The following is an 8,250-nucleotide window of genomic DNA, read 5'->3' as shown; positions in this document are numbered from 1 at the left end:
TTTTTTCTCGGAAATATCGAAACGAAAGTGAAAGTTGAAAACACAAAAACGGCGGTTTTTGTCAATTGTCAGATTATATATCCTGAATATCCTTGTTCCCAGACCCTTTTATCGTATACTCATTTCCTCCTTAAACTATATTTCTTACTCTTTCCCAAACCATCAGTGTGCCCAAGGATCATAAAGAGAATACCCCCCAGTGGTTTTTGTACGTTTTTGTATGGCCGTTTTTTCAACTTCGTGACGATTTCGTGATTTAAGATTTTAAAGTGCGTAATTGCGTGATCGGAAGGACCAACGTGATCAACATGATCGTGATAGAAAGGAAATTCAACTCTTGATAACGTGATTTGGAAATTTTTTTGCGTGATTGCGTGATTTGGATGATGAAAGGTGACTGGTGACTGAATTCGTTTTGGATGCCAACAACCTATATGAACACAGACCGTCAAATGTGTTAACCGCACTGGCTCAACTTCAGTATCTTTTCAAATTACTCGTAGGTCCAATAGTAAACATAAAATGTAAAAATAAAAACACTGAAAAATAAAATTTTCGATAAAAGAAAAGTTTTAGCCTCGATTTGGGCTAAACATTGTGACCACGCCCTACTGGCCTTTTTCAACAACCTTTTGTAAGATATTAAAATGTCTGTCTTAAGCGTCTGTCTTTCCTTGGACACAAGAACGTGGGAATAGTGCTTATAATAAAGAGCTCTTATAAAAAATAGAAATTGCCGCCGGAAAGTGGTTTGGAAAGACAGTATTCAGTGAACATATAGACATATAGAGCCAATTGCAATTTTAATCTGCAGCGAAATACAACGACGTGGTTTACACGTCGTTATCTGCAGTGGTTTTAGAAATACTGATCGGATTCTTCAAAGAATAGGTTTTTCAGTTTTCTGTTGAGGCTCTTGGATCTACATAAAATTGATAAATATTTTGTTTTAATTATGAGCTGGTAAACCAAACAGGTTTAGTGAAAAGCACAGGCCAATCGAGATTCTTTTCAGCGCGCAATCAACGCAGAGAAAAGTAACCATGACGACCATCCAGGATCTTGGATGAAGTTCAAAGTTGATATTTTTTTTCCCGTCGTTGAAAACACAACTAAAGATGTCATTAATGCTTTTTAAAACGAGTCAGTGATAGAGAATCATAACATAAAGTCAGCCTTTTATTTCGATTCAATTAATGTGACATCTCCATAATTAAAAGTTTAGTAATTACTGTTATTAATTTGGGGATCATATAAAAGATTTCTCTGGAAATAACCTCATTTCAATTACACTTGGAGGTATCTGGGGAATTCGTAAATAGTAAACTGCATACTGATACAGTCTGCTAGACATTAATAGGGGGGGTTTGTACTTTTACGGTGTGACGGGATTGGCTTTTTTTAGTACGGTATTACGGGATTTGACGAAAAAAGAGACGGAAAATGGTATTTTCAGACGGTGACGGTATTTAGGTACATTTTTGCCCTGTACAAGCCGGTGTGACGGTGTTATCATTTTTCCAATTTTCGGGATTCCGGGATTCAGTAAAAATTTTGACGGGAAAACGGTATTTCGAACCCCTACAAACCCCCCCCCCTTAATCTATATATTAATAGCGGTGCTTTGTGTGTCTGTGTGTCACCACTTTCGTTTTGTTTGTGTTTTAAAATTATGACTTTTAGTCTCTTGCTCCACAAATTTGTTTTATTGGATTCGCGCCATTTGCAAAAGATCGGATAGAGCTTGGTTTAGACTTTATTAAGCCTTTGTTTTGAGATTTAAGGCCCATGTACATTTAGTAATTTTAACTTCTGCCCGACTTGCCTTTTTCTCTCTTCTTTTGTTTTAAATGTTTTCGAATGTATTTAACGATCGTATTTATTAATGACATTCGAATTCTTTTCAAAACAAAACAATTTCATTTCATAGAAAAGAATATTTCAAAAGTAAATCAAAACATAAAAAGGTTTGTGGACAACAACAGCATTCAAAAGGCGATATAAAGCATACCAAAATGAAGCCAGCGTCAGTTTCGCAGCGTCAGCGTCAGCGTCAGCGTCAATGCGAATCAGATTCAAATCGAAAGTGGTTATAAAAAGTGTTCTAGCCAACTTGGATCGAATGGTATGGCTCCCATTTATAGATATGATGCAACCTAGACCTATCAGTGACCTTTTACAAAAAAAATGAAGTTCATAGCTCCTTCCAATTTTTCAGTTAGTCGAGGAACGTGTCCCTGACTGACTTTAACCAAAGTGTGAAAAAGTGGAATTCGGGCTTTCTGGCCAACTTGGATCGAACGGTATGGCTCCCATTTATAGATATGATGCAACCTACACCCATTAGTGACCTTTTACAAAAAAAATGAAGTTCATAGCTCCTTCCAATTTTTCAGTTAGTCGAGGAACGTGTCCCTGACTGACTTTAACCAAAATGTGAAAAAGTGAAATTCGGGCTTTCTGGCCAACTTGGATCGAACGGTATGGCTCCCATTTATAGATATGATGCAACCTAGACCTATTAGTGACCTTTTAGAAAAAAAATGAAGTACATAGCTCCTTCCAATTTTTCAGTTGGTCGAGGAACGTGTCCCTGACTGACTTTAACGAAAATGTGAAAAAGAGGAATTTGGGCTTTCTGGCCTACTTGGATCGAACGTTATGGCTTCCATTTATAGATATGATGCAACCTACACCCATTAGTGACCTTTTAAAAAAGAAATGAAGTTCATAGCTCCTTCCAATTTTTCAGTTAGTCGAGGAACGTGTCCCTAACTGACTTTAACCAAAATGTGAAAAAGTGGAATTCGGGCTTTTTGGCCAACTTGGATCGAACGGTATGGCTCCCATTTATAGATATGATGCAACCTACACCCATTAGTGACCTTTTACAAAAGAAATGAAGTTCATAGTTCCTTCCAATTTTTCAGTTAGTCGAGGAACGTGTCCCTGACTGACTTTAACCAAAATGTGAAAAAGTGGAATTCGGGCTTTCTGGCCAACTTGGATCGAACGGTATGGCTCCCATTTATAGATATGATGCAACCTACACCCATTAGTGACCTTTTACAAAAGAAATGAAGTTCGTAGCTCCATCCAATTTTTCAGTTAGTCGAGGAACGTGTCCCTGACTGACTTTAACCAAAATGTGAAAAAGTGGAATTCGGGTTTTTTGGCCTACTTGGATCGAACGGTATGGCTCCCATTTATAGATATGATGCAACCTAGACCTATCAGTGACCCTTTACAAAAAAAATGAAGTTCATAGCTCCTTCCAATTTTTCAGTTAGTCGAGGAACGTGTCCCTGTTCCTTATATTCATTTCTATGTTTTTTACACAAAAACATTATTGATAACAACAATGCTCACTATCAAGCATGATTCAATTGTCAATAAAACTGATTTTTGCCACCAGAATTTTCTATTTAGTTTTTCTCTACAACCTTTCCCTTTCCCCCCATCAACAATCAATGATGAATTTATTGCCTTATGCATTTTCACTAAACGCTATATTTTCTGACTGATTTTTTTTTCATTTTTCTCCTCGCATTTGCTATCTAACTTTCATCATCAGGTAGGTCCATTCAGCATCTAGCTTGTTTCTTGATTAGAGTAACAAAAAAAAATCTGAGCTTTTAAAACTAACAAAAGCTCAGTTTTATTACTTAACGGAAAAATCATCAGCAATAATCAAAATGAAAAAAGCAGGACTATACCGGGTGCACCAAAAAAGGTGTCAAAAAGGTGTAATGATTCAAAATGTTAAACTTTTTGTGGTGGACCCGGTATATCGCTATTTAAGCTACCTTATTTTACCACAATACAAAAATTGGTTTCCTGCTGGATACTTTTTTATTTAAAAAATTGATGCAAAGTATCAAAAGGTTTCAAAATTTTATACCCATTCAAGATTTTTATGAGCAAAGAAAGTGAAATTGTTCTTACAATGTTCAGCTATTTTTAGTTATTTTGATTTGGTAAATATATGACATATTTAATTTTTTTAGCAACCGAACAAGATATTTTTAGGCAACACAGATGCTATTGTCGTTCTAACGCATAGTAACACGACTCCAATAAACTTGGCGAGTAATTGTTTTAGGATTCATAACTTGCCTATGTTTAAACTTTTTAGTTAGGGACCATTCAAAAAGTACGTACGCTCAAAATCGCTTTGGCATTACCCCCCCCCCCCTTTCGCGTACGGACGCTTTTGAAATGACCCCCCCCCCTCTTAAAAAAATTTTAGATGGTATTAAACAGTCTATACAAAGGTAAATTAGGGGATTTTGAGAAAAATTAAAATAAGTTCAACTTCTGTTTGTCTTTGTTGATGATTATAATCAGAAGATCTAAACTTTGACTGAAATTTCGTTGTATTGAAAAATGTCAAAGCGTACGTACCTTTCTACCTGACCTCCTCCTCCCCCTCGTACGCTCTTGTACGCTTTTGGTAGTACCCTCTCCCTCCCCCTCAGAGCGTATCTACTTTTTGAATTGTCCATTAGTATATTATCGTGTAAAACTTGCGGTCCCAGAACGTCGTCACAGACGACTCATTACTGTTTCATTAGCATTTTATTAGCTTTTTCAGAGGAAAGACAACATAGTTATAGAAGTGGCATATACCAGTCAGCTCACCCGTGCACTGGAAGACGACTACATTAAGTTTTAGCATAATCATTGTTTAATTTTGCAATGTAACAATTATGTAGCGAGGTTGATGAGCAAAAAAATAAATCAACATAAAAGAGGTTGCGGAACGACCGGGGATGTCGACGAGAAGAAAAGTTTGGTCATATTTTTTAAGTTGACGATAAACCAGTTATCACCCTTTATCAGCCATTTGTTAGATAATGGCAAGCAAAACAAAACATCTAATTATCTTTTCAACGAGCACAGGATTTAAATCTTTATAATTCCATCTAATTATTATTGGTTTTAGCTTCATATCGAACAAACGAAGAAGACCTCTCAAATTTGGCAAAACGAATTTTCAACCGAGCAGAGGAGATGCGTTATCGAACAATTTGCATCAGAATAGAAAAATTCAAATTTGTCACGAAAAGTAGAACGCTAGAAGTCTTTCTGGAACAATAGACGATATCGGCTTTATGAATTCTCCCCGAATGATTACCCATGATGCATTGCGCAAAAAAATTCACGGACAATATTGACTTTCCGCGCAATGCATCATTGGTAATCATTCGGGGAGAGTTCGGAAAGCCGATATCGTCTATTGAGACATACCAGCTGTCAGTATTCGAAACTTGTTCGGTTTCAAGCCGACCAGAAAACCCTTGGCGCTGTTTACAGAGAACTAAACAAATTTATGAACAAATTCAATTATTGTCCTAAATAAAAGAGATTAACTTGTTGTCAATATTTGTTGTATCAATGTTATGTTTAACATTTAACATTCTCTAAAAATCAACTTTTCCTCCTCGTTGAATCTAAGGTCGGCTTGTATAAAGTATGATTGACCATGCTACAAGTTGGCGAGAAAGGCTAGAATTCCACTTTTCCACTTATTGGAAAATATCAGCCGGGGAAACGTTCCTCGACTAACTGATACAACGGAAAGAGCTATTGACCTTCATTTTTTTCTGTAAAAGGTAACTATTGGATATAGCTTGCGTCCTTTCTACAATTGGAACCCATTCCGTCCGATCCAAGTTAATTCTTTGAGAAAAGGGTAGCAAAATAATGTGCACTTTACTTTTGAAGTCCATTCATTTCCATCCAAGTTGTCAATAATACTTAAAAGTGCAATTTTTCGTTTTCCGGAAATGTCATCAGACATCGAGTTGCCGTTAACAAGTTCAAGGGATAAGTGGGTATAAACTCATTTTTTTTTTTAAAAGGTAGCAAAATAGTTTATCCAATGTGCACTTTACTTTTGAAGTCAATTCGATTCGATCCAAGCTATCAATAATATTAAAATGTGCAATCTTGCGTTTTCCGAATATTTCACCGGACACTGAGTTGCCATGAACTAGTCCAAGGCATAAATAGGTATGAACTTTATTTCTTTTGTAAAAGGTTACTAATGAGTGTAGGTTGCATCATATTTATAAATGGGAGCCATACCGTTTGATCCAAGTTGGCCAGAAAGCCTAAATTCTACTTTTTCACATTTTGGTTAAAGTCAGTCAGGGACATGTTCCTCGACTAACTGAAAAATTGGAAGGAGCTATGAACTTCATTTCTTTTGTAAAAGGTCACTAATGGGTGTAGGTTGCATCATATCTATAAATGGGAGCCATACCATTCGATCCAAGTTGGCCAGAAAGTCCGAATTCCACTTTTTCACACTTTGGTTAAAGTCAGTCAGGGACACGTTCCTCGACTAACTGAAAAATTGGAAGGAGCTATGAACTTCATTTTTTTTGTAAAAGGTCACTGATAGGTCTAGGTTGCATCATATCTATAAATGGGAGCCATACCGTTCGATCCAAGTTGGCCAGAAAGCCCGAATTCCACTATTCACATTTTGGTTAAAGTCAATTAGGGACACGTTCCTCGACTAACTGAAAAATTGGAAGGAGCTATGAACTTCATTTCTTTTGTAAAAGGTCACTAATGGGTGTAGGTTGCATCATATCTATAAATGGAAGCCATAACGTTCGATCCAAGTAGGCCAGAAAGCCCAAATTCCTCTTTTTCACATTTTCGTTAAAGTCAGTCAGGGACACGTTCCTCGACTAACTGAAAAATTGGAAGGAGCTATGTACTTCATTTTTTTTCTAAAAGGTCACTAATAGGTCTAGGTTGCATCATATCTATAAATGGGAGCCATACCGTTCGATCCAAGTTGGCCAGAAAGCCCGAATTCCACTATTCACATTTTGGTTAAAGTCAGTTAGGGACACGTTCCTCGACTAACTGAAAAATTGGAAGGAGCTATGAACTTCATTTCTTTTGTAAAAGGTCACTAATGGGTGTAGGTTGCATCATATCTATAAATGGAAGCCATAACGTTCGATCCAAGTAGGCCAGAAAGCCCAAATTTCTCTTTTTCACATTTTCGTTAAAGTCAGTCAGGGACACGTTCCTCGACTAACTGAAAAATTGGAAGGAGCTATGTACTTCATTTTTTTTCTAAAGGTCACTATAGGTCTAGGTTGCATCATATCTATAAATGGGAGCCAACCGTTCGATCCAAGTTGGCCAGAAAGCCCGAATTTCACTTTTCACATTTTGGTTAAAGTCAGTCGGGACACGTTCCTCGACTAACGGAAAAATTGGAAGGAGCTAGAACTTCCTTTTTTTTGTAAAAGGTCACTAATGGGTGTAGGTTGCATCATATCTATAAATGGGAGCCATACCGTTCGATCCAAGTTGGCCAGAAAGCCCGAATTCCACTTTTTCACACTTTGGTTAAAGTCAGTCAGGGACACGTTCCTCGACTAACTGAAAAATTGGAAGGAGCTATGAACTTCATTTTTTTTGTAAAAGGTCACTGATAGGTCTAGGTTGCATCATATCTATAAATGGGAGCCATACCATTCGATCCAAGTTGGCTAGACCACTTTTTATAACCACTTTCGATTTGAATCTGATTCGCATTGACGCTGACGCTGACGCTGACGCTGCGAAACTGACGCTGGCTTCATTTTGGTATAAAGCATAACCTTTCTCAGGCAAGAAAAAGTGAAACCTTAAAAAATGCGCCGCATTTTTGACGACAGATTGAATCTAGCAGTTCCTTTGTTTACGATTGATATTTTTTTCGAAATTTAGAGGTAAATTTTAGTTGCAATCTGTCATTTGTGTAAAAACCAGGCGAGCCGCTCAAGGCCTCGCAACTTTGGTAGGATTTGTTGGCTTCAAATCCTACACCAAGGAGATTGACTTCTAGCCATTCGGGCTTATACTTCATTGGTCGTTACTGCTAAAAAGTGTGTATGTCATTTTTTATGTTTAAATTTGAAAAGTTATGACAAGGGTTTAAAAAAGCAACTTAGAATTTTATATTTTTTCGATCTGATAAAGTTACACTATTCTTTTTGACCTTCCCACTTTTTCCTGAAAAATTGTCATTTAATCTGGACGGCTACCTGCAGAGTCGTTTCAAAACGACACTGATACAGTAAACGATGCTCTTTCTGATATCTTTTGACTTAAACAAAACATTATGTCTCGGGAGAGGGGGCAGTAAACGATCCAAATATGGTTAAAAGATAAGACACCCGGGGAAGGTTAGAGTTAAACCTTGTACAGATTTCTTTTTTTTATTTGATCGCATTT

Source organism: Clytia hemisphaerica, unplaced genomic scaffold, assembly GCF_902728285.1.
Source record: "Clytia hemisphaerica strain Z4C2 unplaced genomic scaffold, Clytia hemisphaerica genome assembly, whole genome shotgun sequence".
Taxonomy (NCBI): Eukaryota; Metazoa; Cnidaria; class Hydrozoa; order Leptothecata; family Clytiidae; genus Clytia; species Clytia hemisphaerica.
The sequence above is the reverse complement of the archived record's forward strand: the minus strand, read 5'-3'. Positions refer to the sequence as shown.